Raw genomic sequence first — 14,628 nt, forward strand, 5'->3', positions numbered from 1 at the left:
GTGAAGTAAGTCAAACAGGGAAAGGCAAATATCATATGATATCACTTGTATATGGAATCTGAAAAAATGATACAAATGAAATTATTTACAAAACAGAAACAGACTCACAGACATAGAAAACAAAGATGGTTACTAAATGGGAAAGGCTGGGGGAGGGATAAGTTAGGAGTTTGGGAGTGACATATCCATGCTACTATATATAAAATAAACAACAAGGATCTACTGTATAGCACAGGGAACTATACTCAATATTTTGAAATAATCTATATGGGAAAAGAATTTGAAAAAGAATATATATGTATTATATACGTGTGTGTGTTATAACTGAATCACTTTGCTGTACACTTGAAACTAACACAACATGGTAAAGCAACTATACTTCAATTAAAAAAATGAAAATATTAATATAATCACACAGGATTGCCACATGTATTCAGTGAAATAATGCATGTGAAGTACTCAGTACAGACTTAGAATAAAAGCCCAATTAAGGGCTTCCCTGGTGGCGTAGTGGTTGAGAATCCACCTGCCGATGCAAGGGACATGGGTTCGTACCCCTGTCCGGGAAGATCCCACATGCCGCGGAGCGGCTGGGCCCGTGAGCCATGGCCGCTGAGCCTGCGCGTCCGGAGCCTGTGCTCCGCAACGGGAGAAGCCACAGCAGTGAGAGGCCCGCGTACCGCAAAAGGAAAAAAAAAAATTAATACTGGCTTTTTTTTAATTATTGCCATTATCATTTAGAAAATCTACACTAAGAAAATCTTACTATACCTATTAAAATGTCTATACCCAAATATTATTTATCACTGTGTTATTTATAAAATTACATAGTAAATAACAATCCAAATGAGCAACATTAGAATGAATCATATATATGATGAGACACATTTCAGTATTAAAATGATGCTCATAGGGCTTCCCTGGTGGCGCAGTGGTTGAGAGTCTGCCTGCCAATGCAGGGGACACGGGTTCGAGCCCTGGTCCAGGAAGATCCCACATGCCGCGGAGCAACTAGGCCCGTGAGCCACAATTACTGAGCCTGCGCGTCTGGAGCCTGTGCTCCGCAACAAGAGAGGCCAGGATAGGGAGAGGCCCGCGCACCGCGATGAAGAGTGGTCCCCGCTTGCCACAACTAGAGAAAGCCCGCGCACAGAAACGGAGACCCAACACAGCCATAAATAAATACTGTTAAAAAAATAATAATAAAATGATGCTCATAAATACTTTGAAATAGAATTTAAATGTAGTTTTGCTTCAAAGTTAAGTAATTGAAACAGAAAATAAGATTTAATATGTAATATGAAGTTAGTGACATATAAATAAATTATCCACACGTATAAACATGGTTGATACAAGTCATGATGATGTTTAGGGTAAAGACATATGGCCTGAAGGTTTTGTTGGCAGTGCTGGCAGAAGAGAAGCACCAGAGAGTGGCTTACCTGGACATTTTCATATCAGCACGATAGTGTAACATATTGAGAAGAAAGGAAAGAGGTAATGGAGCATAAAGATGGCAGCCTCAGCCTAATTTGGAAACTATGGATTCTACTTCCTTAACTCATTAAGGCATTTAGGGCAAGCCACTTTCCTTCAATGGATTTATTTCCACATCTGTAGCAAAAGACCACACTAAATTAAGGTAAAGAAATAAAAACGATAGGAGCTAACATTTTCTGAGAGCCTGCTAAGTTCCATGTAAGTTTCGTATTTTGCCTTTAATTCTCACAACAACCCGTGCAGAATAGCTATTATTATTCCTTTTTTATAAGACAAGAGACAGGCTCAGAAAAAAATAGGAATTTTTCTAGGTTTGCACAGATACTATTCTGTAGAGCTGGGATTTGCACATGATTTTATGAGGTCCTAAAAATCAACCTTCTTCTTTTAGACCTTGGGACTTCATATGAGACTCTCAGCACAGGAAGCAGGAAAGAAGAGGTTATATTACTCAGCTAAAGGATATAGGTAAAGGGAACCAGCAAGTAAGCCAAGAAGATATTACAAAACAACACGCTTTCTTACATAGCTTTTTTTTTTTTTTTTTTTTTCCCTGTTTTCCCTTTGTGTTTCTCCCTGCTTCATTCTAACTTGCCCCTCAGGCCTGAGTCAACTTCCTCAAGCAAAAGTGTGAGCTTACTACCTTGCTCTAAAATGTCCCCACTACTAAGAGGATAGTGTAGGTTCCTCAGAATAGTGTTCAGTATCCTCTTGCTCTGGTCTGACCTCATACATGTCCCAGCATTGTCTCCCATGATACTTATATCAACCATCAACTCTAGTCTGGCTGGTCCTCCAACATTCCCCATTTGCACATTATGACCTATGACTGTATTTTCCCTTTCATAAGGTTTTTAATATGGCATCACCCCCATCCACCTCCCTGGAACACATGCCCTTCTGTAAGCTTGGAAGGCTTAGATTCTACTCAAAAAGTTATTGTTCTTCTCTGTTGAAAAAGGTACTGGGATCACTTTAAGATTGATGTGGCCATATCTGGGGGAGATAGAGAATCTTCAACTTAAAGTGTCTTGTAGGTTTGAATGCCAGAAAAGCTGCTGGAAGCATCACAGAAACATAGCAGGATGGAAAATGTGAGGATGAATTTTATGCTGTTATTGAATACCTCAAATTGCAGTTGTTAGTTACAGCATATTGCTTATAATGGTGATACGAGAAAATATACAATTGCTGTTAATTAATTTCATAAATCTAGTAATTTATATGTAGGTTTTTTACTCTATGAACTATATTAATGCATTTGTGTTTATATAGTTTTATAGCTTATATACATGAATAATGATTTTAATTTTAACTTTATTTTAGTACTGTGAAAACTCTTTTTCTCTAGGGAATATAATGAGTGATTATTTATATTTGAAGAGCTCCTTATATTTTAAAATATTTTTAGGTTTGTGTGTTATTTGATTCTTTTTGTTTTTTGTTTGTTTGTTTTTTTGGTACACGGGCCTCTCACTGTCGTGGCCTCTCCCGTTGCGGAGCACAGGCTCCGGACGCGCAGGCTCAGCGGCCATGGCTCACAGGCCCAGCCACTCCGCAGCATGTGGTATCTTCCTGGACCGGGGCACGAACCCGTGTCCCCTGCATTGGCAGGTGGACTCCCAACCACTGCGCCACCAGGGAAGCCCCTTGCTGATTGAATTTTGAATTTATTTTCTCTATTCCAAATTATATAAAAAGGAGAGAATCCATCACTGATTGCCCTTCCTCTGGTGAAAGTCCATTCTGTGTTTAGCAGACATCTTTTTTATAACTATGCTATATTTTAAAAATTTATGTATTTATATATATTTTTTCATTTATTTATTTTTTTGGCTGTGTTGGGTGTTTGTTGCTGCATGTAGGCTTTCTCTAGTTGCAGAGAGCGGGGGTTACTCTTCTTTGCAGTGTGCAGGCTTCTCATTGTGGTGGCTTCTCTTTGTTGTGGAGCCGAGGCTTTAGGCTCTCAGGCTTCAGTAGTTGTAGTACACAGGCTCCGTAGTTGTGGCACATGTGCTTAGTTGCTCCACAGCATGTGGGATCTTCCCAGACCAGGGCTCGAACCCATGTCCCCTGCATTGGCAGGCAGATTCTTAACCACTGTGCCACCAGGGAAGCCCTGCCATTTTGTTTTGATATTCCTTTTAGTTATATTTACATTCTTAAAAGCCAAATTCATCAGCAACTGCAAATAAACTCACCAATCATCATCACTCACAATATTAGTTTCACCAAGTGCAAAATATAAAGGACGGCTTGGCTGAGTCATATTGATCGTATGTCTTTGGAAAATCATGAAACTTCCTCTGAGATATACTATTTGTCATAACTGTATTTTTAGCCAAGAATAGTGAATAACTGATAAAATGAAATATGGTAGGACATAATTGGCAAATGGAGAGCATTTTGAAGTCACTCAAAGTAGTTTGAATTTCATTTCTGGTTATGGTTTATTTAACACTAGCTGCATGCTCAGAGTCGTGCACAAAAGATTGATGATCTTTTAGAGCAATTCCTAAGTGTAATATAGTGTCTTAAAGAATTATGCCACTCTCTTTAAGGGTGCTGAGAAAGATGTCAGGAGGCATCAATAACAGTTCAAGTATTACTAACCATCTGCCTTTCGTAAATCAAGTGGACAGAGGGTTTCCCCATACAACCCCTAAAGGAATTACATGATCCTGAAAGACATTTACTAAAGTATTTGTATAAGAATATAGTTTGTTATCGAAAGGTAAGGAATTTGGGGAATAATGTCCCAAATTCTAGATGTCCCAAGAAGAAGAATGAAATAAAAATAATACAAGGATCTACTCAGGGGAGAATTTCCATAAGCTTGGTGTTGACATCACTGTTTCAGTTAGTGTTTCCTGAAGAATGATTTTTGTTCCTGCTAGGCAAGTCATAAATGTTCTGTCTACTGAGTGTTGTTCTAAATAGTCCTCCTGTGTCCTAAAATCATTTTTTTAAGGCTCTCTCAGTTCATATATTACCTCCAGGAAAGAATTTAGTCATTGAGAATCTTCAGATCTTAGAAACTTGAGAAGAAATTGATGTTTGTAATAAGTGCCTTCTACACACTTTTCTCATTTCTCTCTTGCTTGTTTTCTTTCTGTTCTTTATCTTCTCTTCAGGCAGTTGGATATTTTGAAATTAGTATAGGTTTAAAGTCAGAAAATTTGATTGGAGTTTCAGATCTGGTATCTATTAGCTTTGAAGAGATGGACAAGTTACTTAGCATCCTGGTTCTTCAGTTTTTTCATCTATAAAATGTAAATAATAGTTTCTAAGAGCAATGCTTAGGAGATGATGCAGAACAGATCCTCATTAAGAGTAACTTATTATCAAGTTTTTAATCTTCTAAGTGAGAGATTCCTTTATAAAATTGGAAAGAAATATACAAATTTGCATTTACTTAGTTGTTTTGCATCTGATAAAAAAGGTAAAGGGATCTGAAATGCTTTGGTAAAATGGTTTGAATTATCTTTTCAGGGGAGACACTTTGTTTTAGCATATTGGAGTCAGAGGATTTGGGTTAGAGTCCTGATGAAGAATGATTCTATCTGTGAACAAACTATTTGGCACATTTGAGATGCTGTTTCTATCTTTGAAAATTATAATAACTCATATATGTAGGTCACTGTGAAATTCCATATAAGGTAGTGTATGCAATTGTATAACTCTTAAAAATGGAAAAGGCTATATTAATGTTAGTTGTTGATATCACTTATCACAATTAGTTGCTGATATCACAATTATGTTAATATCATATGAGAAACAAATGGATTGTCATCTCTCCCTCTTTTATCTGTTTCTAGCAAAAAAGTGAAGACATCATGTTTTTCTCCCATGCACTGAATTCAAAATGGTGCCTCACCATAATGAGTTGCATTCAAAGCCTCAAAGCTATTGCTTAGAGGAAGAAAAGTCATCATACAGGAGTCACAAGTCTTTGACAGTCTGTCCATTAGCTGCTCTGATGAATACAGTTAAGACTTCCATGGATCTTTCCTTTGAGTACTGAAGAGTTTACTGGGAAAAATAAGTCTAAACACGTACACACAAGCACACACACACAAGTTATAGCTACATGTTAAAGGAGCTCAGAGGAGGAGAAAACACCACTATATGGTAGAAAAAAGCTTATGAATGAGGTGACATTTGAACTGTTTGCTAAATATCAACTGGACTGAGTCTTGTGGGAAACGAAGGAGAGAAAAGCATCATTCATAAGAAAACTCTGATGTACGTATTAAAGGGAGGTGATTGGGAGGAGAAGGGGAAATATACAGGATAAAGAGAAATCTTGTTTTGATTAAAATCTTGTGTACTGATGGGAAATGGAGTAGGCCTAAAAATTGGCAGCCCCAAGAAGTTGGACTTTATCCAGAAGATATGGTAGAGCTAACATAAATTTTAAAACCAGGGTAAATGTTATCAGAACTGTGTTTTAACAAGATGTCCTATTTTAGTCCAAGTTCTAGCATAAATTTTGGAGCTGTTGCTCATGTATGAATGTCTTTTTCTCACCTTAATCAGGCAGCCCAAAGACCCTACCACTCCTTTTCTTCCCCAGCATTCATCTACACACAAGATTCCTCTCCTTTCCCAGTTCCCACAAACCTTCCCACCCCTATTCTTTGGCTTCTTTCTATCCCATTCACTAAGATGTTGTTAGCCATCTCACAACATTTACAGATCTACTCAGTGCTCTGCAATGTCTTTTCAGTTCCTCTAGAGAGATTCCACTGCTTCCTCACTTGTGTTTGCCTGACTCTGTCCCTGAAGTTCCACTGTAGCCAGTGCCGTAATATAGATGTACTGCTTTGTTTGCATGATGGTTTCCCCAAATAAACATGAGCCTCTGGATGAAATGGCTCATTTTTTCCCTTCTTTTTTGTAAGTCCACTTTAATTCCCTTTATTACTAACAGACACAGTCTTTTAGTTATGAGGTATAATACTGCTAACACTGAATTCCAGAAAGTGTAATTTGAAATTACTACTAAGGTGCTCTATCACCTTAAGGTCTAATGCATTCATACTATGGTATCCTTTAAATAAGCCTATGCTTTGTTTAATGTTATGTTCATTCATTTATTAAGTACCTATTTATTGAGAGGAAGTCAGATTATATGAAAAGTAGTCTGAAGTGAATATCAATAGAACTAAATTCTGGCCCTAGTTCTTCCTCCAAGTGGATCTATGACCTTAGACAATCATTTAAAATGTGTGGACCTGAGTTTCCTAGCTATGAACTGAGCCATTGTTCGCTTGCTCCCTACAATTCCTTTCAACTCTAGCTGATTGGTTTCAGCTCTAGCATGCTATAATGTGAATTGTGCAATGCAAATGAAGTGTTCTTGTGACCATTAGAAGAAAGAAAAACTGTTGAAGTTTGGAGGAACCTAATAATTCCACCTTCCTACCTCCCAGATTATAGACCAGCTGACGCACAGGATCTGGGTAAACATTAAAACATATAATCCACTTGATTTCTAATAGATAAGAATTAGAAGCCTGACCTTGAAGTCAGAATAGGGATTCTTGTCACCTCTTCCGTGAGTTGAGCTCTGGTATAGTTGGATATTCAAGAGGATGGTAGGAAGCTTAAACACCACAGCAGAAGTAGATGGGGAAATGTTCTCAGGTTGTGCGTAGGTCTCTTTAAAGAAAGACAAAGAGCAGAAACATACATTACCTTTAAATTTCATCAGTAATCAACAAACATCAGTAACCAACAATTATCCAGCTTCCACACATGCCAGCAACTCCTTCCATGCTTCAGGGAGTAGCTAGTGATGGGTAGCAAGAAGAGAGGAAAAATCTGTCTCAGCATTTCCTGGAGAGGTGGAAGGATTGAAGGGAATTTTTATTTCTAGACAGAGAAGAATGCCTTCCATCAACATCATCACCAACACACATACAAACACACACACATAGTCTGTTCAATAGAATGCATGTGATAAGGTTGCTTTTAACAGAAATGATCAAAAGTTTGTTGTTCTTTAGGTCCTAGAATTGAAAGATGCCATTGAGGTATAAGAGTGGCAGACATGCATTTGCCATTTGGAGCATTTATCTTTCTGGTTTCATATCCAGCTTATAAAATATTTATTATTAAAAATTCTAGCAGGTTCAAAATATATTCATTAGTTCAGTTTTGAAACATACATTTTCTGGTAGAAATGTTTACTGAACTTGATTCAAAGGCAGAAAAATAAGGTATTACAATAATAAGTCCTTCAATGCTCCTTCCCTGTCTCTAAACAAATAAATAAATGAAAAGAACAGGAGTATAGCCTCCCTTTACTCCTCCAGACACCACATTTATGCATTTTTTCATATGCTGCTCCTCTGACCTATAATGTTTTTCCTTAACCTATAAGTCCTCAAAGCTAAAGTAGCCTTCTCAACCTCCTTACTCATTAAGAGGCCCCAAATTTCTCACAGGTTCAACTAGGATGTCTTCCCTCACTTCTAAAAGTATAAAGTAGTCTCTCTCTCTCTCTCTCTTCTTCTCCCTCTCCCTATCCCTCTCCATTGTTGTGTCTCCTGTAATTCTCTGTTTAAGGATTTATCATGTCACATTCTAATTTTGTTTCATTTGTCTCTCAAGTCACTAGTCTGTGTTTTGCTTAAGATCAGAGATATATACATAAGAGGTTTCCAATAAATCTTTGTCCAATGAGTAAATAATTGATGATTCTTTGTCTAATGAATAAATAATAGATGTTTTAAATATATCTGGGGAAACATATATCTGGAGAAAAACATGGCCCGAAAGGATACATGCACCCCAATGTTCACTGCAGCACTGTTTACAATAGCCAAGACATGACAGCAACCTAAATATCTATCAACAGAGGAATGGATAAAGAAGATGTGGTACATATATACAATGGAATATTACTCAGCCTTTAAAAAGAATGAAATAATGCTATTTGCAGCAACATGAATGGACCTAGAGATAGTCATACTTAGTGAATTATGTCAGACAGAGAAAGAGAGATATCACATATCACTCATATGTGGAATCTAAAAAGAAGTGATACAAATGAACTTATTTACAAAACAGAAACAGACTCACAGATTTAGAGAATGAAGTTATGGTTACCAGGGGAGAAGTGTAGGGGGGAGAGATAGTTAGGGAGTTTGGGATTGACATGTACACACTGCTATATTTAAAATGGGTAACGAACAAGTACCTACTGTATAGCACAGGGAACTCTGCTCAATGTTATGTGGCCGCCTGGGTAAGAGGGGAGTTTGGCGGAGAGTGGATACCTGTGTATGTATGGCTAGGTTGCTTTTCTGTGCACCTGACACTATTACAACATTGTTAATTGACTCTATACTCCAATATAAAATAAACAGTTAAAAAAAAGATTGCTGCCAAATTTAGGGAGGCTTCTATTACATTTATTTCATCATAAATTCCAGGGCATTTCAAGGTGTCTTGTGTAATGACTAGTCTTTAAAAATCTTTAAATTGACTACATTCATTAACTAGCTTGTCATCAGTGTCTGCATCATGGTGGCATATTATGAATTATGTTATCTTTACAATGTCAATATTTCATGAATAACAGCGAGAAATTAAAATTTTTTTCCCAATGTGTTCTCATAAAAAAAAAAGAAATTAAAAAAATGCAATTAACTAGTTTGGTTTTATGCACAATTTTCTAAACCCAAATGTATTAAGGTTGGAATTCTTGAGAAGAAAAAAATTGAGAAAGGGAATTGAATTCCAGTGGTTTGTCTTATGATGCCAGAAATCAAGGGAGGAGTAGGAAAGTAAGATAGGAAAGGGATGAAAGTCAATAAAAGTAGTGCTAATTAACCGTGTACCATTTTGCATACTGGCTCTCAATCTTGCTAGAGACCTCTGGAAAACTGCAAACAGCAAACTTCAGGGCTCTCTCACCCAACAAGCAAGGCTGCTGTTTGTTTGTTTGTTTAACATCCTATTGGAGTATAATCACTTTACAATCATGTGTTAGTTTCTGCTGTATAACAAAGTGAATCAGCTATACATATACATATCTCCTCCCTCTTGAGTCTCCCTCCCACCCTCCCTATCCCACCCCTCTAGGTGGTCACAGAGCACTGAGCTGATCTCCCTGTGCAATGCAGCTTCTTCCCACTAGCTATCTATTTTACACCTGGTAATGTATATATGTCCATGCCACTCTTTCACTTCATCCCAGCTTACCCTTCCTCCTCCCCATGTCCTCAAGTCCATTCTCTATGTCTGTGTCTTTATTCCCATCCTATCCCTAGGTTCTTCAGAACCTTTTTTTTTTTTTTAAGATTCCATATATATGTGTTGATGCTGATGTTTTTAAGAACCCAACTTCTGTTAATAATTAGTTGAATGCTGCTTCTACATTGCTAATTCATTGGTACTTTCAGCCTGTTCCTGTGGGAGCCAAGTCTATTCCAGTGGCCAGATCAAGCCCTTGGGAAAAATTCTCAGGTACTCGTAATAGGAAGTCACCAAGTCAGTAATACACAAGAACATTGAGTGCAAAAGGAATGAGTATAATATCTGGACAATATCTTCAGGGATGGCCAACCCACATTCAGAAAATATACCAATTCTTGTAAGGACAAGTTGCCAACCCTGTTCAGATGATAGAGTTCTTGTGTAATTTGTCTCTGAGTGGCTGATTTGTCTTCTTATTATATATTAACATAGCAAGGGCTTGGTTTCTAACTTTAATGGTAGATTTGACATCAGCATGATAATCATAATAGACTTGATAATGTTGCACCCATGAATAACCGCCATTCCTACCATCATGGATGCTCACTATGGGCATATTGTGCAGGTGCTGGGATGAACAATAAAAGAGCCTGGCCACCCTCAACTGGATGAGTTTATCCTGTTCATCTAGTTGTTCAGGTTTTCTGCTGAGATGGATACTCTTTCTGGTGGGCATTGACCTGAGGCAAAAAGATCTACATCTTTTGGGCCCATAGATTAAGTCCCAAACATCTTCTTGATGATTTTCTTATTTAATTATCCCCAATGTCCAGTCTATTCCAGGCTAAGTCATTTACCACTGCTCAGGCATCTCTGTGTGCATTCTTACCTGTGACCATTTTCCCACCAAATTGATGAACATTTGCACTGCTAAAGACCTGCCCGCTAGGGAGGAATATCCACCAACACTATATTTCATGGATATCCATGGTTGGGATTGTACTGCTAAAATTGTCATAACAACATATGGTATAGACCCATTTATGAACCAATTTCAGGTTATTCTTCTAAATGTCAGCTGGTCCCAGGGAACACCCAATAGGGTCACATGTATAAGCTGAGGAGAGGATTGGTCATGAGAGTCTAGTGACATAAGGATATAGGCCACCCATTTATACAAATTATTTGTACTCTCCTGCTCTGCTCATGCCCAATTTCCACAGTACCACTTCCATAATATGATAAATTAATGCTGTGATCTCCTGAAAATAATTAGCCCATAATGGACTCACTGTATGGAATAAAGGATACTTTATATGAGCTGACATATGTGTATACCCATTGTATACTCACTATGCATGTCTCATGGTCTATTACAGATTTTATACTAAAGTCCAGTGGCAGGTCAACATTTGCTGTTCAAAAATGAATAGTGCTCTGGTATAAAAAAAAACCCAGCACGTCTTCAGAAGCTTGACAGAGCTGTCAACATGTTGTAGACCACCAGGGATAACACATAAATACCTTCGTCTTCTCGAATGCACCCATTTGAACCACTTCTTGAGCTTACTGTGGAAGTCTCTATTGTTCTACTACACTTAAAACTGGCATTTTAATGAGTCATCTAAGAAATGATTCAGAGCTACATTGCTAAAATGGTACATCGTATCTTCAAAACTCAAAATGCCCATCCAAGCACTGTCTCAGTTTCCTAGTGGTAGGAAATACTAGGTGAAATATCCTGATGTCTCAGCACTACCCAAGCTCTCAGACCTCTAAAAACTTCACAGATGTTAACCAAAACTTTTTGGGGTTTAATAGTCTTCTGATACATAAGTGCCTTTCCAGCATTTCCAGAGTGCTTGCCATTTCATGATCTCCAGGTCAGATTAACATGATGCTATCAGTGTAGTGCAGAAGTATAAAAACTACAACCTCCAAGCCAAATGCAGACTGTCATCTGCTTTCATTTATAAAGTTTTATTGGAACTCTATCACACATTAATTTACATAATGTCTATGACTGCTCAGTGGCAGAGTTTAGTAGTTGTGACAAAGACTATATGGTCTTCAAAGCCTAAAATATTTCTTACTCTCCTTTTTACAGTAAAAGTTTCCTGAACTCTGGTATAGTAGAATATTGTTATACATGGCAATGTGTCCAGATGGTCAAGGTCCCATCAACATACATTGAGACAGAGAGCAGGAGATTAACATAACCCTGAGACAAGACTGTAAAAGTATACTGCTGTCCTTCCAAGTGAATGCTAATATCTGATCCCTCTTCCTGATAAGTGTTGAAAAATATAGTTTTCCCAGATCTACAGCTACATACCAAGGGCAAGTAAGGAATGGTGATTTCTTCTGGAAAAGATACAACTCCAACACAGAAACTATTATTAGGGCTGCCACTTTGTTATATTTATGAAAAATTATCATCCTCTGTCAAAATACACCTTTTTTTTACTCATATATACCATATCAATGAATTAAGTAGGGGTGTAATAAGGACCACCACTGCTATATCCTTTAAGATTTTGAAGGTGGCATCAGCTGTACTACTTTATCTAGGATGAACTACTACTTTTGATTTCCTATAAATGAGGGATGCAGACAGTTTTACAAGCTTCTACTTGGCCCTTTATAGCATAATAGCTCTTCATCCACAGGTGAGGGAACATAACGATGGTTCTGCCAGCTGCTAAATATATCCATGTGGATTATGCTCTATGAGGATGGGGAAATGACCCAGTCATTATGTAGTCAGAAACTGAGATGGGGCATATTTGGGTCAAGAGTCTAATTATTATGTGCCTTTTGTACATCCACACTCTGAAAGGGGGCTATCCTCATTCGTATTTTACCAGTAGTAATTCAGATTCTGTATCCAATGGCCCTATCAACATTCAGATTTTTTTTTCTCAATAAAACTTACTTTTATAGGCTGCTGTATGCTGTTTTGGGAAGAAATAGCTATTGTATATTTTTATTGTAGCATTAAAGGGTCCTTTCTTAAATAGATATGATCTTTCATTCAGTAGACTCTGGAGTTTAATAACTGGTTTAGGTTTGGAAACTGGTTAAGGGAGAGTGATTCTTCATTAGGGTAGTTGACATCAGCTTTCTTCAAGACTGTTTCTTAATCTTTTCTATTGTTTAATTATATAAATAAAATTTTATTCTCATTGGCTGTTCTTTGAAATGCCATCAACAAGATCCCTGGTTGCCTTTCTGGAATTGCCCTCTTATTACCTCTAATAATTTGTATCCACATTACCTCTAAAATTATGAGCCTCAGCTATTCTGAAATCCTTCCATTCCTATCTGTTAAAGTCATTCTGGCATCTCTCCTTCATTTATTTGTAGACCAATATTGTTCCTATGCAGGGACCAAATTCAAAAGTATACTAGGTATCCTTTCAGGGGTAGTAAATCCTAAATAACTGAAGAGTGTCCTCATATCAATAAACTCTCTTCCATCAGCCATTTATTGCACTGGACCCTCCAGGTCTATCCTTAGGTATGTTCTACTTGTCCCTGATTATGTGTACTACCATATGTCCTTTCATCTTTGGACGCTGCTGACACTAAATATTGACTGAGAACAGGGAAGGGAAGAGCAGATCTTAGAAGGGCAATATCCTGTTGGTTAGTATTAATATTGGGTGAAGCCCTTGCATGGACTTTGTGCAATGAGAAGTCATTCTTTTTTAATAGAAGGCTACTCTTCAGCCTAGAAGGTTTAAGGAAATCTTGAGACTCAAAACACATCTGCCCAATATTCCCATCCTGGATTTCAGAGTTCTATTCTTGTCTTATTACAGACCAAACTTTACTGTAGAAAGCTTGCTGGAGCTATCAGTTCAGGTTTTATCTTAACTCTGAAACACTTATACTCAAGTCCCAGGCCAATTAGCAAAGTCTATCCTCCAGGTGAAATGAATGGTCTTTTAAAACATGTCCATTGAGTCTTACTTTCCTTTTCAATGTTCCCTGGTTTAATAGTTGCCTAAACTGAGACTAGTATTTTTTTCTTTCAGAGCTTTAAGACATTTGTTAACAACCAGAATTCTTAAATTTTCCTTTGTACCATAACCCTGTACATAATCTCACACCTGTATATATATGCCATCACAATCCACCATGGTTGACACTTCTATTAAGCTCACTTACCACCCATTATGGTGTCATGTTGCCATTTGGTCATTTAGCAGCCTGCTCCCAGATCCATGTTCCTACTGTCTATGATTCTATTTTGGCTCCAATTATCATAGCTTATGTTTCTTTTGAAGTAGATCCTGATAAAAGGCTTTGAGTGCAATAGTCTGTTTTGAGAGGGGTCACAGGTTGCACCAGTAGGAAATGGGAAACTGAAGCAGAAAAAAGAAGGATATCAATGCAGTGTATGCTAATGAACAGTTATGGGGCCAACTGGGTCTCAGTCCTACTGAAGGCCTCTGGGACCCTGCATGAAAATGCTTCAGAGTTAGATACATGCTACCTGGCAAATATTGAGCAGAATGTAGAGAAAACAGGAAATATATGTTGAATACTTCAGAGAGCATTCTGGGACTTAGAGTTAAATAAGGATAACTGAAATGAGAGTCCATGAATAAAGGATTAAAATACACACAAATGCTGTTACAGATATAAGATCTACGGAAAAAAATACATTTAAAATCCACTTTTAAATATCAAATAGTGCATGACATTTAAAAAAAACACCCCCAAATCATATAAAAGTCCTTACGATTAAAAAATGTTTCCTACTTTACACTTCCCCACTACTAATCTTACTTTCCAGGATCATCTACTATTAACAGATGTATGTAGTTCTTATGGGAGTTATTACATAACTGTACATTGTCTTTACAAATATTGTTTTTTTAACATCTTTTTTAGAGTAGAGTTGTTTTACAA

General features: G+C 37.4%; 1 long non-coding RNA gene across 1 annotated transcript in view; it reads right to left on the reverse strand.

The window, feature by feature from the left end:
• The window catches only part of LOC136794443 (uncharacterized), a 191,860-nt gene that overhangs the window by 78,455 nt on the left and 98,777 nt on the right, over positions 1 to 14,628 (reverse strand). Inside the window, exon 2 of the long non-coding RNA XR_010841205.1 lies at positions 7,025 to 7,164. This is a non-coding gene — a long non-coding RNA (uncharacterized lncRNA). The remainder of the gene's footprint in view (positions 1 to 7,024; positions 7,165 to 14,628) is intronic.

This window comes from Kogia breviceps, chromosome 6, assembly GCF_026419965.1.
Source record: "Kogia breviceps isolate mKogBre1 chromosome 6, mKogBre1 haplotype 1, whole genome shotgun sequence".
Classification (NCBI taxonomy): Eukaryota; Metazoa; Chordata; class Mammalia; order Artiodactyla; family Physeteridae; genus Kogia; species Kogia breviceps.